The sequence below is a fragment of the Delphinus delphis genome, chromosome 6, assembly GCF_949987515.2.
Source record: "Delphinus delphis chromosome 6, mDelDel1.2, whole genome shotgun sequence".
NCBI lineage: Eukaryota > Metazoa > Chordata > Mammalia > Artiodactyla > Delphinidae > Delphinus > Delphinus delphis.
The window spans coordinates 21,772,548-21,790,854 of NC_082688.1; positions in this window are offsets into that span (position 1 = coordinate 21,772,548).

The following is an 18,307-nucleotide window of genomic DNA, read 5'->3' on the forward strand; positions in this document are numbered from 1 at the left end:
CGGGGCACGAACCCGTGTCCCCTGCATCGGCAGGCAGACTCCCAACCACTGCACCACCAGGGAAGCCCTAATGTGTTATTTTTAAAAGACAGGTATATTGTAAATTTTCAGCCCTTATAAAAACTTCTTTAAAATGTAAAAAATGATCCTCTAGAAATTGGGTAAGTTTGAAGTTTCAAAAACAAAGTTAGAATCAATTGATCTGAAATTTGTTGTGCTAATGCCCAAAGAAACAATTTAATTCTTGTCATTTTTTTCCCCTAAGCATGTTTGAAATTAGTAGAAAAATGCCTTATCTACTTATCAGTTCAGGTGCTTAACCTACAGTGGTTTTTTTACCCATTAAATGGTAACTTTGTAAAGGCCTTCAGATCCTCAGATACTATATCACTATGAATAGACTTCAAGTGTACAAAGGTTCTAGGCAAATTGTCAGTTCAAGGCCTGATCTTGATAAACCATTGGTATAGTGTGTTTGTATGTATAGGTGTGGTCCAGGGGAGTGCCTAGAGTTTACTAGAGTTCGTTTCATTCTCAGCTGTTTTGCTAGCTCATATCCAAAGGACTACTTAAAATGTTTTACCTCATACTCATTTCTTTTCAAATTTCATACTTGATTTTGTTTTAATCCATAGTGTGCTAGGTTGAAGCACTGATGTTCATTCCTAAAGGAAGCTAAATTCTAAAGATTTCCAAATGTGTCCCATGTAAGTATCAATCATTTTCTTTTTCAAAATGTTTTTGAAATTGCTTTCTTTTTAGATAGATATTCATGACTCAATTCAATTTATTTATTAAAGTTTATAATGTCAAAACTTTCACCTAGGCTCTGCGTGTGTGTGTGTGTGTGTGTTAACAAACTTCGTAGATTTATTGGAGAATGAGAAAGAGACAGAGACTGAGACTGTAATACAGTCCTCCCTTGGTATCAGTGGGTGATTATCTCCAGGACCCCCTCAGACACCAAAATCCACAAATGCTCAAGTCCCTTATATAAAATGACATAGTATTTGCATATAACCTAAGCACTATAGGTATGTATTATATAAGCATATAATCCTGTATACTTGAAATCATCTCTAGATTACTTATAATATCTAATACAATGTAAATGCTATGTAAATAGTTGCCAGGACATGCAGCAAATTCAAGTTTTGCTTTTTGGAACTTTCTAGAATTTTTTTTCAAATATTTTCTCTTCTGGGTTTGAATTCCAGCTGATTGAATCCATGGACTCAGAACCCACGGTTATGGAGGGCCAACTGTCTTTACTGAACACAAGAACATAAGTTATGTGCCAGGCAAATTTTAAAATATTAACTTGACTTTCACAAATGTCATGAGATATATAATTGGAAGCCAAAAAGATAAAGTTATGCATCTGATAAGGAGGGAGCTGGAGTTTGGACCCAGGTCTATCAGACTCCAAAGCCAACGCTCCTTATATTAAAATGTACAATATTAAGTTAATTTAAACAAAGTATAGTAGATAATCAATCCTCAAAGTTCAGATCACAAAGTAAATTTTGGTTTAGCATTATTTAGTTTGATAACCAATACTCTGTAGAAGGCAATTTCAACATCTGAGACATAGGAAAGTGTATTTAGAATAGACCATATATTTCATGCTAAGATGCACTAAACATCTTACTCTTTACCACATCCTTTACTTCAATTAAGAGGAATTTCACGAAATATACCATCATTTCAGAACAATTCATCTAAGAGAGTAAACAACAAGTAGAAGAATTTAAAAGATCAGAAAAATGACAATAAAATCTGTTTCTCATTTCATAGTATTAACAACAATATAATTAAATGTGAGTTTAACTTTTACTAAGGAACAAAGGCTGTGGAGATAACCTACATCTTTGGAGTTTAGGATCTCTTCAAAATACTTTCTATCTGAAGAAAGCTTTGAGGATACACTGTAGACTATCAGTTAAGCACATACATACATTGTGAATGTCAAACTGGCTGGGTTTGAATTCCAGTTCTACCATTTACCACCTATATGACCTGTGTTGTGAGGACTAAAGTTAACATATATAAAATATTCAGAACAGTTGCAGACATGTGTAAATTTTTTGAAACTTTTATTATTATTCCTTAACAGAGAGCATTCCTTCATTCTAATTTCATCTAGATCACTAACTTATTTTCTCAATTTCTTCCTTTACTGTTTTTACCTATGAAAAATAAAATTAACTATACTTAAAAGAATTTTTTTTAAAGCAAATCGGTTTCTCTGTAGCAGAAGCATCAACACTCAATTTTTGCTTATAACACAAACCAGGATATCCTTTAGATCTCATCTTTTTGCTAACATAACTGGTTTATTCAGTCAGAAACAAATGCAATTAGATGATAATTGTATAGAATAGGAATAATATCATAAAATAGTAAAGAGCAAACCAAGATACTTTTATTCCATAAGAAAAATAAATTTCAGGCCTTGAAATAAAATATTCTATACAAGCAAAGCATAAGATTTAAAAGGTATTTAGATACACATGGGGTCTTCTGACATGTAAGAAACAATGATATTGAGTGTTAATATTATTTTTGGTAATAAATACCTTAAAAATACTTAGAATAAAATGCATCAGGATATCAGGATTAACAGAAAGCAGTTTTCAGAGTCTAGTTTACATGACATTTTTTTTTAGCTCTGAATTGGTTAAAAAAAAAAAAAGGAACATCTGCATGAATGAGACCAAACTAACAATGAATTTGTGAAGAAGATGAGCCCTCCACCCAGTCTAATAATTTAATTGTTCAGAAAACATATCAGATTATTTTTAAGGCTTTATTTCATTGTGGGTATAAATTTGAAGCATTATCTTAAATATGAAGAAGCATGAAACAGTTCACTGGACAATTCAGGGTAACAGAAACAACTCTTGGGGGTTTTCTATATTAAGCTCATCCTTAAATTCAATTGCCCATTTTAATTATTTTGAGATGATTTGGGCTTGGGAGTCATCATTAATGGTTAGTTGCTACAATGGAAAATATTGAGCAAAATTAGTTGAACAGACTGTTAAAATGACAAAGCAAACAAATGAATGGCTTTCCTATCCAGTTATTTCTTTTCCTTTATTCCTCAGCAAATATCAAAAGAAACTGTTCCAGGAGCACATTGTTCTCATGCTTTGGATACAAAGTTAAAAGTGATATAATCCTTTTTCAGGAGATGTTCCCAGTTGGCTATGGAAGATAAACACAAGAACAGATCATTGTAATGCAATGTTATTGAGTACTGATAAAGAGGGATGAGGAGAATTGTGTGGGAGTTGGGAATAACCATTTTAACCACTTTTATTTAGAAAAGTCTAGAAAGACTTCATGGAGAAGTCCTAGGTCCTGAAAAAAGAGTAAGAGTGAGAAGAAACCAGAATGTTTCCTTTGGTTACTTTTTGAATCTAAACAACTGAACAATCTGAGGGAGGATGATGGGAGGTAGCCAGAAAACAGTCCAAATGGACACAACTTGAAAAACAGTTGACCTTAGTTAACTGCTAAATTGATTGATACATGATTGAAAATCCAATTATCTTGAGTGTGACCATATAAATGAAACTGGAGCACTTTTCAGAAAGAGAAAGGGCACCATTAACAATCAAGCTAGGAAAACTAGTATAAACTGAGACTGTCATAGGCAAATTAGCCATATGGTCACACACTACTTAAAGATTATTTAAAGGACGCAGGAGTCCCGCAAGGCTCAATCAGGGCTCTTGCTCCATTTTTCTGAGATAGTCTTGGCTCTCTCCTTCTCTGTGTGTCACTTTTGTTTTCAAGCTGACTTCTCTCATGGTTGGAAGACGGCTGCTAACCTGTGCCTCATGGTTGTCCGTTTACATGCAGAAAAAGAGAAAACGTATTAGTTATTCACAACCACCTAACAAAAACCTGGGCTTTCTCCCTCCCCCCGGCCCCCACCCCACCAATTGGAATACCCTTGATGCCACTTGTGTACTGGCTTAAGGTATGGCAAGGAAAACTAGAATGGTCAAATCAGGACCCATTGAAGCTGCTAGTAAGGATAATCACACTCAAACTGCATGGCAGCTATGTAATGGATGGGGAAAATTAGAATTGGAAAGCTAACCATAATACCCACTACACTGAGTTTTCACGAAACAATGGGAAATTTCTAGGAAGTTTTAAATATGGAAGATCCCAGTTAAACTCCTTCAGCTTTTTGTTTTTACTAACAGCTTTACTGAGACGTAGTCATACCATAAAATTCACTCTTTTAAAGTATATAATTCAGTGACTTTTTGTATATTCAGAGTTGTGCAACCATGACCACCTAACTTCAGAACACTTTCATCACTGCAAAAAGAAACCCCATACCCATTATCAGTCATTCCCCATTTCCCCTTCCCCCTAGCTCATTGCAACCACTAATGTAATTTCTGTCTATAGATTTGCCTATCCTGGACATTTAATAAAAATGGAATTATATAGGGGCACAGTCAAGGTGGCAGACTAGGAGGATGCAGAATTCATGTCTCTGCACAAATGCACCTACCAGGCACTGGTGGGGGACCACAGACACCTAAGGGAACAGAAGGAACCTCCAGTGACTGGCTTGCAGGATCATGGTTCCCAGGCAGGAGGTTGGGCCTGCGCTCCTGTGGTGAGAGCTCCTAGTCCAAACCACTGGACTAACAGAGAACCTCAGACCCCAGGGAATATTAGTCGGAGTGAGGCCTCCCAGAGGTCCTAATGTCAGCACCAAGATTGGGCTCTATCCAACTGCCTGCAAACTCCAGTGCTGGACGTCTCAGGGCAAATAACTAGTAAGACAGGAATACAGCCCCACCCATAAAAGAAAAAGAAAGAAAGAAAGAAAGAAACAACAAAAATATGTTACAGACAAAGGAGCAAGGTAAAAACCTACAAGACCAAATACATGAAGATGAAATAGGCAACCTACCGGAAAAAGAATTCAGAGTATGATAGAAAAGATGAGCCAAAATCTCGGAAACACAATGGAGAAAATTCAAGAAACATTTAACAAGTATCTAGAAAAACTAAAGAGCAAACAAACAGTGATGAACAACACAATAACTGAAATTAAAAATACTCTAGAAGGAATCAACAGCAGAATAACTGAGGCAGAAGAACGGATAAGTGAGTTGGAAGATAAAATGGTCGAAATAACTGCCAGGGAGCAGAATAAAGAAAAAAGAATGAAAAGAATTGAGGACAGTCTCCGAGACATTTGAGACAATATTAAATGTACCAACATTCAAATTATAGGGGTCCCAGAAGAAGAAGAGAAAAAGAAAGGGTCTGAGAAAATACTTGAAGAGATTATAGTTGAAAACTTCCCCAACATGGGAAAGGAAATAATCAAGTCCAGGAAGTGCAGAGAGTCCCATACAGGATAAATCCAAGGAGAAACATGCTGAGACACATATTAATCAAACTAACAAATATTAAACACAAAGAAAAAATATTAAAAGCATCAACGGAAAAGCAACAAAAAACATACAAGGGAATCCGCATAAGGTTAACAGCTGATCATTCAGCAGAAACTCTGCAAGCCAGAAGGGAGTGGCAGGACATATTTAAAGTGATGAAAGGGAAGAAGCTACAACCAAGATTACCCAGCAAGGATCTCATTCAGATTCGACGAGAAATTAAAACCTTCACAGACAAGCAAAAGTCAAGAGAATTCAGTACTACCAAACCAGCTTTACAACAAATGCTAAAGGAACTTCTCCAGGCAGAGACACAAGGGAAGGAAAAGACCTGCAATAACAAACCCAAAACAATTTAAAAAATGGTAATAGGAACATACATATTGATAATTACCTTAAATGTAAATGGATTAAATGCTCCAACCAAAACACAGATAGGCTGAATGGATACAAAAACAAGACCCGTCTCTCTACAAGAGACCCACTTCAGACCTAGGGACACATACGGACTGAAAGTGAGGGTATGGAAAAAGATATTGCATGCAAATGGAAATCAGAAGAAAGCTGGAGTAGCAATTCTCATATCAGACAAAATAGACTTTAAAATAAAGACTGTTAAAGGAGACAAAGAAGGACACTACATAATGATCAAGTTCAATCCAAGAAGAAGATATAACAATGGTAAATATTTATGCACCCAACACAGGAGCACCTCAATACATAAGGCAAATGCTAACAGCCATCAAACGGGAAATCGACAGTAACACAGTCATAGTAGGGGACTTTAACACCCCACTTTCACCAATGGCCAGATCATCCAAAATAAAAATAAATAAGGAAACACAAGCTTTAAATGACACATTAAACAAGATGGACTTAATTGATACTTATAGGACATTCCATCCAAAAACATCAGAATACACTTTCTTCTCAAGTGCTCATGGAACATTCTCCAGGATAGACCATATCTTGGGTCACAAATCAAGCCTTGGTAAATTTAAGAAAACTGAAATCATATCAAGTATCCTCTCCGACAACAATGCTATGAGACTAGATATCAATTACAGAAAAAAATGTAAAAAATACAAACACATGGAGGCTAAACAATACGCTACTAACTAACTAAGAGGGCACTGAAGAAATCAGAGAGGAAATCAGAAAATACCTAGAAACAAATGACAATGCAACGCAAAATGACACGACGACACAAAACTTATGGGAAGCAGCAAAAGCAGTTCTATGAGGGAAGTTTATAGCAATAAAATCCTACCTCAAGAAACAAGAAACATCTCAAATAAACAACCTAACCTTACACCTAAAGCAATTAGAGAAAGAAGAACAAAAAAACGCCAGAGTTACCAGAAGGAAAGAAATCATAAAGATCAGATCAGAAATAAATGAAAAAGAAATGAAGGAAACAATAGCAAAGATAAATAAGACTAAAAGCCAGTTCTTTGAGACGATAAACAAAATTGATAAACCATTAGTTAGACTCATCAAGAAAAAAGGGAGAAGACTCAAATCAACAGAATTAGAAATGAAAAAGAAGTAACAACTGACACTGTAGAAATACAAAGGATCATGAGAGATTACAACAAGCAACTATATGCCAATAAAATGGACAACCTGGAAGAAATGGACAAATTCTTAGAAAAGTACAACCTTCCGAGGCTGAACCAGGAAGAAACAGAAAATATGAACAGAGGAATCACAAGCACTGAAATTGAAACTGTGATTAAAAATCTTCCAACAAACAAAAGCCCAGGACCAGGCGGCTTCACAGGCGAATTTATCAAACATTTAGAGAAGAGTTTTCTCAAACTCTTCCAAAATATAGCAGAGGGAGGAACACTTCCAAACTCATTCTAAGAGGCCACCATCACCCTGATACCAAAACCAGACAAAGATGTCACAAAAAAAGAAAACTACTGGCCAATATCACTGATGAACATAGATGCAAAAATCCTCAACAACATACTAGCAAACAAAATCCAAAAGCACATTAAAAGGATCATACATCATGATCAAGTGGGGATTATCCCAGGAATGGAAGGATTCTTCAATATATGCAAATCAATCAATGTGATAAACCATATTAACAAATTGAAGGAGAAAAACCATGTGATCATCTCAATAGATGCAGAAAAAGCTTTCGACAAAATTCAACACCCATTTACGATAAAAACTTTCCAGAAAGTAGGCATAGAGGGAACCTACCTCAACATAATAAAGGCCATATATGAGAAACCCACAGCCAACATTGTCTCAATGGTGAAAAATTGAAACCTTTTCCTCTAAGATCAGGTACAAGACAAGGTTGTCCACTCTCACCACTATTATTCAACATAGTTTTGGAAGTTTTAGCCACAGCAATCAGAGAAGAAAAAGAAAAAAAAGGAATAAAAATTGGAAAAGAACAAGTAAAGCTGTCACTGTTTGCAGATGACATGATACTATATATAGAGAATCCTAAACATGTTACTGGAAAACTACTAGAGCTAATCAATGAATTTGTAAACTAGCAGGATTCAAAATTAATGCACAGAAATCTCTTGCATTCTTATACACTAATGACGAAAAATCTGAAAGAGAAATTAAGGAAACACTCCCATTTACCACTGCAACAAAAAGAATAAGATACCTAGGAATAAACCTACCTAAGGAGACAAAAGACCTGTATGCAGAAAACTATAAGACGCTGATGAAAGAAATTAAAGATGATACAAACAGATGGAGAGATATACCATGGTCTTGGGTTGGAAGAATCAACATTGTAAAAATGACAATACTACCCAAAGCAATCTATTGATTCAATGCAATCCCTATCAAACTACCAATGGCATTTTTCACAGAACTAGAACAAAAAATTTCACAATTTGTATGGAAACACAAAAGACCCCGAAGAGCCAAAGCAATCTTGAGAAAGAAAAACGGAGCTGGAGGAATCAGGCTCCTGGACTTCAGACCATACTACAAAACTACAGTAATCAAGACAGTATGGTACTGGCACAAAAACAGAAATATAGATCAATGGAACAGGATAGAAAGCCCAGAGATAAACCCATGCACATATGGTCACCTTATTTTTGATAAAGGAGGCAAGAATATACAATGGAGAAAAGACAGCCTCTTCAATAAGTGGTGCTCGGAAAACTGGACAGCTACATGTAAAAGAATGAAATTAGAACACTCCCTAACACCATACATAAAAATAAACTCAAAATGGATTAAAGACCTAAATGTAAGGCCAGACACTATAAAACTCTCAGAGGAAAACATAGGCAGAACGCTCTATGACATAAATCACAGCAAGATCCTTTTTGACCCACCTCCTAGAAAAATGGAAAAAAAACAAAAATAAACAAATGGGACCTAGTGAAACTTATAAGTTTTGCACAGCAATGGAAACCATAAACAAGATGAAAAAAAACCCCCACAGAATGGGAGAAAATATTTGCAAACAAAGCAACTGACAAAGGATTAATCTCCAAAATTTACAAGCAGCTTATGCAGCTCAATAGCATAAAAACAAAGAACCCAATCCAAAAATGGGCAGAAGACCTAAATAGACATTTCTCCAAATAAGATCTACAGATTGCCAACAAACACATGAAAGGATGCTCAACATTGCTAATCATTAGAGAAATGCAAATCAAAACTACAATGAGGTATCACCTCACACGGGTCAGAATGGCCATCATCAAAAAATCTACAAACAATAAATGCTGAAGAGGGTGTGGAGAAAAGGGATCCCTCTTGCAATGTTGGTGGGAATGTAAATTGATACAAACACTATGAAGAACAGTATGGAGGTTCCTTAAAAAACCAAAAATAGAACTACCATATGACCCAGCAATCCCACTACTGGGCATATACCCCGAGAAAACAATAAGGCAAAAAGAGTCATGTACCACAATGTTCATTACAGGTCTGTTTACAATAGCCAGGACATTGAAGCAACCTAAGTGTCCATTGACCGATGAATGGATAAAGAAGATGTGGCACATATATACAATGGAATATTACTCAGCCATAAAAAGAAACGAAACTGAGTTATTTGTAGTGAGGTGGATGGACCTAGAGACTGTCATACAGAGTGAAGTAAGCCAGAAAGAGAAAAATAAATACTGTAGGCTATCACATATATATGGAATCTAAAAAAAAAAAGAATAAAGACGCAGACGTGGAGAATGGACTTGAGGACACGGGGAGTGGGAAGGGTAAGCTGGGACAAAGTGAGAGAGTAGCATTGACATATATACACTACCAAATGTAAAACAGATAGCTAGTGGGAAGCAGCCGCATAGCTCAGGGAGATCAGCTCGGTGTTTTGTGACCACCAAGAGGGGTGGGATAGGGAGAGTGAGAGGGAGACACAAGAGGGAGGAGAGATGGTGATATATGTATATGTATAGCTGATTCACTTTGTTATACAGCAGAAACTAACACACCATTGTAAAGCAATTATGCTCCAATCAAGATGTTAAAAATGTTTAAATATGTATATATATATATATATATATATATATATATATATATATGTTAAAATATTTATTTTATTTATTTGGCTGCGTCAGGTCTTAGTTGCTCACACAGGATCTCCATTGCAGCATGCAGGATCTTTTTGTTGTGGTGTGTGGACTTCTCTAGTTGCAGCATGTGGGCTTCTCTCTAGTTGTGGCGCATGGGCTCAGTAGTTGCAGCATGTGGGCTCTCTAGTTGTGGTGCTTGGGCTCTAGAGTACACAGGCTCAGTAGTTGTGGCGCGCAGGCTTACTTGCCCTGCGGCATGTGGGATATTAGTTCCCCAACCAGGGATCAAACCTACGTCCCCTGCATTGGAAGGCAGATTCTAACCACTGGACCACCAGGGAAGTCCCTGCTTATTTATATTTTGAAATAATTGATTTGGATCTTTTCCTTTTGTGGATGTACATATGAAATTTTACCAGCCAAAATACTATTTCAAAGATAAACAAATCTCAGTTCCTTATAAGCAGAAGCTAAAAAGAAAGTCATTCTGAGAGTGTCTGAAGGTCATTCTGAAGCATATAAACTTTTTAAAGGGCTGTCAGATATAGTTATGCTCAAGGTGGTCCAGTATTAATGTCATTAATATTAATCCTCCATAGACAGTAAAAACTAATTGTGATTTTTAAAGGAGCTCCAACTCAGTTGTACTAAAAAATCTTTATGCTGGTTCAATGTCAGCTTTGTGATCACTTTTGAGCCCTGAAATGGAAAAGTCTAAAGAAATGTGCTGCTTCAATTGGAGCTTATTACCAAGCCCCTAGAGCTGCTGATATTTTTATCATTCAAGTAGTTTTCAGTGTTATAATAATAATTACAATCTTTGGGTCCCAGTGTATTTCCAAGGAGTGCAGTAAAGGGGAACCAGTATTTATCTCTAGGATATCACTGATTCTCTGTTACTAGCTCCTTTGTTTCTGAAGTCCCCAGCAAACTTGTTTCATTCTGACAGTGTGTGAATAACAAAGGCTGTTCCAAAATTATAAGTGATGATTTGAAATTAAGTTGCTTCTTACTGGAACAAGTCTATCTAGTATGTTCTGTGGCAGGCTATGCTCTGGAGAGGAGAAATGAAAGAGAGAACATCCTGAAGGGTAAAAGGATGTGCTCCTCTGAAAGGGGAACTGAATGACACAGTGACCATCCAGGCTACACATATTAAACCTGGTTACGTATATGTGTATGCCACCTGGTTTTCACTTACAATAAAAAAAAAAGAAGACATGTAAAGTATATTGCTTGCTTAGACATTGACTAAATTAACAAAACCCAAAACTTACTATACCCCCCAACCAAAGAAGGAATATTTGTATACTCATGAGGGGTTTACTTTCGATATGAGGAAAGAATTACATCATGTGATCATACATAGAATATATGACCTTTAAGCCCGTGAAATTATTTTTATCATTATAGCAGCAGCATGACTCATAAAGTTACATGTTTCTGTTTTTGCTTCTTTTTTATTGTTTAGGTCTCAACTTAAATATTACCTCTTCAGTGAGATCTGCTTAGACCATCAAGTCTAAAGTCACTTGGTTTTAATTTTCTGTCAAGTACTTATTATATCTGATTTTTTAAACTTATCACTTTACCTCTATACTTTTGGCCTCCCCCACTTTAGAATGAAAGCACTATTTCATGAATGCAGGAACCTTGTCTGTCTACTGCTACAGCCTCAACACCTAAAATTAAGCTCGACATGCCATAAATATTTATTGACTAGAAGAATGAATTAATGGATATGCATGGCTGAGTTGCTTTGCTGTGCACCTGAACCTATCACAACATTGTTAATAGGCTATACTCCAATATAAAATAAAAAGTTAATAAAAACAAACAATAAATAAAAGTAATCAGTTAACCTTAAAAAACAAAAGAATGAATTAATAAATGAGCATTGAAAAATTAGCAAACTTCCCATTTTATTATGTAAACTTAACACAATCCTCACACCAAAACCAGAATTAGCACATACAGAAAGAATACTGGCCAGAACAAATTTATTAATGAAAATAGGTGTGAAAATTCTAAATAAAACACTAGAATAACAAATAAAACTGCAAATTAATAGAATTTAATGCCACCATGACCAAGTAGGGTTTCTCTCAAGATTTTGGTACTTTTTTTACTTTAAAAAAGTATTATCAAAGTAAACAAAGATGTGATTTAATTCTTCATAATAGGATAGAAGCATAGAAAATTAAAAATGAATGTCTTTTATAAATTCTTACTCCCAAATCTCATTCCACTTTCTATATTTGCTCCATTACCCCTACCCCTCGACTTCCCAACTTCGGCCAGATACACTGATATTGCCAAGGTTAATAACATTTTACCCCTTTCATTTATCATAAATAATACTTCTCTGCTCTGTGGCAAAAGGGAAGATTGGTTCAACACAAAATCAGAGTGCTAGACAGTGGTCAGATCATTCAGGGCATAAATAACTTTTAGTCTAAATTTTAATATAGATCTGAAAGTTCTAGTCAATGTTGCAAGATGAAAAATAGATATAAAAGGTATAACTCTGAAAAAGGATCAGAGAAATTTAAAATTATTTGTTAAAACCACATGTGAAGGTACAAATCACATACTTCATAGTTCAATCGTATTTATTTTATCGAAATCTTCTAACCTTATTTATTTTCTGTCTACTTAATGTTACCAACTGGTAGTGTTGTGTGAAAATTCCTGATACACTTTTTGTTTCTTTCCATTTCATTTTGTATTTCTAATAGTCTTTATTTACGCATTTTGTACAGTTACATAGAACATGAAGTTCTAATGATCCCATTTGAATACAAAAATATGTCTTGCATTTATTATTTAACAATGGAGATATTTTTGTCTCATTTACTTCAATTTTTAATCTACTACATAGTGTTCTAGTATATGAGCAACTCATACTTTATTTTAACCAGTCACCTATCAATCAAGGGCATATACTGGACCTTTCTCCTTGCTGTTCTGTTTGCCTGAAATGTTGTACTCTCAGTTATCTGCGTGATTGACTCACTTCCTTCAGATTTCTGGTCAAATGCCATTCTACTAAGGATGCATTTTCTGGCTGCTGCCCACTAAGATAGTGTGCATGTGCACACATATGTAAGCACACACATACACACACACTGTTACTCTTTAGTTCCTTTTTCAAACATACATATACATACAGTAGAAACACTTTTATCCAATGAGGTCAAGACTATCAGTGGTGGTTTAATCAAAAAAGTAACAAAATAGGAAATAATAAAAAATTATATACTTTTGAACATATTTTAACAATTTAATTTTAACTTAAAATCTTTTCTCTGGGTGTGAGTTTATTTATTAGCGTTTCATGTTGCTTTTCTTAAACAAACTACATACAAAGTGCATTTTCCATGCTTTTCATTTAAAGCAAGACTGTAATTTTTAAAACATTATTTATGCCTCAGTAAATGAAGTGAAGACTTAAACAATTTTGAAGCAATCTCATCACAAAATCCTTCTTGATATTTCAGTTTTCCCCCAATGATTTTTAATTGTTTCTCCCACAGCTAATTTGATAACTTTTTTTTTTTTAAAGAAGTCAACTTTATCAAGTCTTTCCAAAGCATTCACATAAGTGATGGCTTCTTTTGCACTCAGTTTTTAATTAGCTTATATAACATTTAGTTTAATTACTTAAATATATTAATACCCACAATTGGCATAAAAAGGCTTAAAATAAATACAACTGACTTTTGGTAAGCATGAAACTCACCTGGTAGAAGCCATCATGTGGATGCCATAGGTATTCACTGTGTGTTTTACAAGAAGAGTGAAGAGTGTTGGTTAATCTTATGAGTCAGTTAAGTGGCTATTTGGTTAAGAAAGCATCTAGTTTGAGTGGAGGTATGTGTTTATGTGTTTATGTTAGTATACGCAGAGAAACTTTCTGGTTGAAAATTCAAGAAATTGCTAACAATAGTTGCCTCTGAGGAGGGTGACTGGAGTAAGATTTGGGAGAGGGAATGACATCTCATTGTACTGTTTGAATTTTTTGCCACATGCCTATATTACTTTTCTCATTAAAAATACTTTTAGAAATGATCTGTGTTTATCACATTTCAGACTACTGTTTTTGCTTGTTAGGCATTCCTTCTACCTCTTCTGGCGAGAGATCCTGAATCTCCTGCCTCTGGCCCAGGCGAGGCAAATCAGAGTACCATCCCCTATGGACAGTGATTGGTAGAGGGAAGAGCACATGACCAAGGCCAATAATGACTAGGCTAATCAGGTTCTTCCTGGTGTTTTTTTCTTAACTGAAGCATCTTTCTGGTGAAGAAGCTGTCAGAAGAGAGTTCTGTTCCCACTTAGGAGGTAGAAAGCCTCAAAACACCATTACTCCCATTCTAACTGCACAGAAAAGCCAGATAATAGACAAAATCTTAATTTTTTTGAGTCCATCACAGAGCTCAAGTCATAAGGCAATGAAGGAAACTGAATTCCAAAGAGTGACAAGCTACTCCAAAGAGAGATGGAACCCACAAACTCTCTCACCTGTGGAAGATCATGGGAGAAGAAGGTTACCAAAATAAAAACAGGTAAGAAGAAACTGTCTAAAATGTTAACAAATTCCTGAGGGCCAAGTGTGATCTAGTATCATTTTGAAATGACTAGAATCCCCAGACACAAGAAAAGTTTGCACTCACTAGCAAACTCTATTACTTGGCCTCCACTGGGTACTCACAAGGAAGACTGGGGGCAGGATAGGAAAGTTGTGAGAGGCTCCCCACAGGAGGTACAGGCATGAAGAAAGTGATCAGCTGCTACTGGGGGTCAGGCACAAAATCCCACCCAATTTCCCAGACCTTCCTCAAAGGAAACAAGAGCCTTAAGCCACTGGGCAGGGACAGCAAAATTTCACTCCCAGAGCCAGGCAAAATTCTGTGGCCTGTGGGATAGGAGTAGAAGCAAAACCAGTCTAGCACCAAGTAACAAGTAATATCCATCTACTATTGGTAGCAGGGGGCAAGAGTGTGGCGAGAGACCCCATCTGTGGCACAAGTATACAGGAATTGCTGAAAGCTGAGAGTGAAGCAAGAAAACAGATAAATTTTCTAGGAAGCCAGGCCCTACTATAAGCATAAGGTAATAGCAACCAACTGCTGGAAGAATAAGAAGACTGTGGAGCAGTGAAGGTAATGAAACAACAAAACCCAAACAGCTCAATTCGTGACTAGGTTGACTAAACTCTTACAATATTAGTCTGACAAAAGAAGAGGTATACTCATTTCTGGGCATAAATACTATTAACTCAGTCTCTTCTGCCTTGCTATACACATTATCTAGCATTCAATAATTTAAAAAAATGATGAGTTATACAAAGATCAAGAAATAAACAACCTATTGCCCAGAGATAAAGCTAATTAACAGAAACAAACAGAGATAACCCAGATGTTGAAACTATCAGAAAGGGAGTTTAAAACATCTATGATTAATATTTAAAGGATCTAGAAAAAAAAAAAGGTGAACAACATGCATAAACAGATGGTAAATTTCATTAGGGAGATAGAAACTATAAAAACCAGTCAACTGGATATGCTAAGGAAAAAACATGAAAGGAATGAAGAATTCCTTCAATTGTCTTGGTGGCAGATTGGATATAGCCAAGGAAAGAATCAGTGAATTAAGTCAGTAGAATTGTCCAAACTGAAACATCTTGAGAAAAAAAAATAGAGAAAAGAGCATCCAGAGTTGCGGTATCAAACAGCCTGATAAATGTATAACTGGAGTGACAGAAGAATAGAGAGCAAAGCAGAAGAAATACTTGTTGAGTTAATGGCCAAGAATTTTTCAAAATTAATGAAAGACAACAAGACATAGATCCAAGAAGCCCAGAAAACCACAAGCAGGATTAAAACAAAACAAACAAATCTTCCCAGATACCGCAGAGTCAAACTTCTGAGAATAAGAAGTTAAAGAGGAAATCTTGAAGGCAGTCAGAAGGAAAAAATTACATGCAGAGAGTCAAAGATAAGCATTATAACAATTTTTAATGAAAAAAGAATTACAGCATACTTAGAATTTCAGCCCAGAATTTCATGCCTCATGAAAATATCTTTCAAAAATAAAAAAAGGCAAACTGAAGATTATTTTCAGACAAACAAAAACTGAAACAATTTATTGTCAGAAGTCCTGAACATTAAGGAATGCAGGTAATTTATTTGGGAGATGATCCCAGGGAGCAAGAGGGAGGGAGAGGTAGAGTGAGACAGAGCAGGCTTATGTGGATAGCAGGGTACAACTGATTTTAAACAATATGGGTTTTTTTTCTTTCTTTTGCCCAGATCATTTTCCCTCACTATGCAAGTAGCAGGAAGAGATTTTTCTACACACACACATACACACACACACACGGGTTGAATTATTTGGATTTTGAGCTCTTGAGTAATCTTTTATAAAATCTAGCAGAGATTTCAATAATCTTGAAAGTCATGGTTTTCAACTGATTGCTTTAGAGAGAAAGGAATAAAAATTTGACTTTAAAAAATAAGGGGAAAGCTGGAGGACTCAGAGCATAGAATTCCTAAAAACTTTTTAGTCAATTTGGGAATCAATGAGGTTAACATAAGAGCTATTTTTCCACCTAAAGAGATTAAAGTTTGACTGACTAGATGAGAAGGGAGAGGGCGTGACTAAACCCTAGGTACTGCCTAAGTCCTTGTGAGGGTTTCTAAAACAATGCCTGCTGGTGGTGGGATAAGAGGAGGTCCAGGGAAAGAAACCTCTGACAGGGTTTAAAAGACTCCAGAATCCAGCAGATGCAAGCCTCATAAAAAAGCCAAGAGTACTATGTGGGCCTTAGAGAAATGGGAAGATGGGTCTGAGGTCAGCCAGCCTCACCTTAATCCTACTCTCTCCAGTGTAAACTGGGAAAATTAGGTCAGAGGTCCTGAGTACTCAAGAGTGTGGTACATGGAAGTGCTGAGTTTGGGTCAATGTTCCAAAAAGGGCTCAGAGTTAGTGTAAGAGGATGTAGGATGTATAGATGGCCTCATCCAAGGTCAAGTCCCCTTCCCAGGGCAACCCTTATCCAATGCTGATCAATTTGGGGATATAAAGACCCAGCCATCCCACTCCAACTTAGGACAATTCTGATGGGTCATCCCAATTTCAGATGGGAACATATTGGCAGCTGAGGCTTCCCTGAGACTACTTCACAGTTTATCTTCTTTTTCTGTTCAACCTTGCTTCCTTCCTTTCCCTTCATAGATGTGGCACCAAGAGGACCCCCTAATAAACCTCCTGCGTGCTAATCTCCATCTGAGTCAGCTTTCTGGGGAACCCAACCTGCAGTAGTCTTCCAGCCTGCTTTGGGTGTGAAAGACTATAAATCAGGTTAAGAGTTTCAACATTACTCTGAGGAAAAGGAGGAGTCATTGAAGAGTTTTAAGAAGGGCTGATGTGATCAGCTGTGGGTATCAAGTCCCCTAGAGAGTGGACCAAAGAGGGCCTGATTGGAGGCAGAAACACCATATATGTGACTACTGAATCACACAGACAAAGGTGATAATGCCATGAATTTGGAGATGAGACAAGAGAGACGGAGGTAAGCTGACAAATTCTAGAAATATTTAGGATGTTCAATCAAAAGGACTAACTGATTATATGTGGGACTGAAGGAGTGGGAAGAGTCAGAAATGATGTCCAGTTTTCTGGATTGAGCAACTAGTGATGCTAACACTGATCCCAATTCAAGACACAGCTCTCAAAAAAGAGGAGGACACTTCCTACTTCCTATTGCATCTGAGCAGCCCTGTAATTTGGTAAGCAACCCAATAATCTCTTAGGTCCTGTATATTGCAACTTTCTCCCACTCACTCCTGATAGACTGTATAGCCAGGCATCCCACGTCCAATGCCTAACCACCACTAAAGGAAAGATGGAGTATTGGGACCAAATATTTGTGCCGCCAAAACATATATATAAATATTTATGCCTAGAAGAGCACATAAATTTAACACATGAAAACATTGAGGAGAAGTAATACAGAATAGAGGTTAAAAGTATGCATTTGGAATTTAGACTGAGTTCAAATCGTGGATTTACCAGTTATGACATATCAATTTGGGTAAGTTATTAACTTCTCTGTGCCTCTACTTCCTTTATCTACATAATATGGGTAATGATGGTACCTACCCTAAAGGATTGTTGCAAACATCAAATAAGTTAGTAAAAGTAAGATGTTTACGACCATGCCTAGCATATAGTAATCATTTAATAAATGCTATCAATTATCATTCCACTAGAATGCAAATTCTGTGAAGATAGGAATTTGTTCTTTTTTTTTTTCCTGATGAATCCTCAATATTT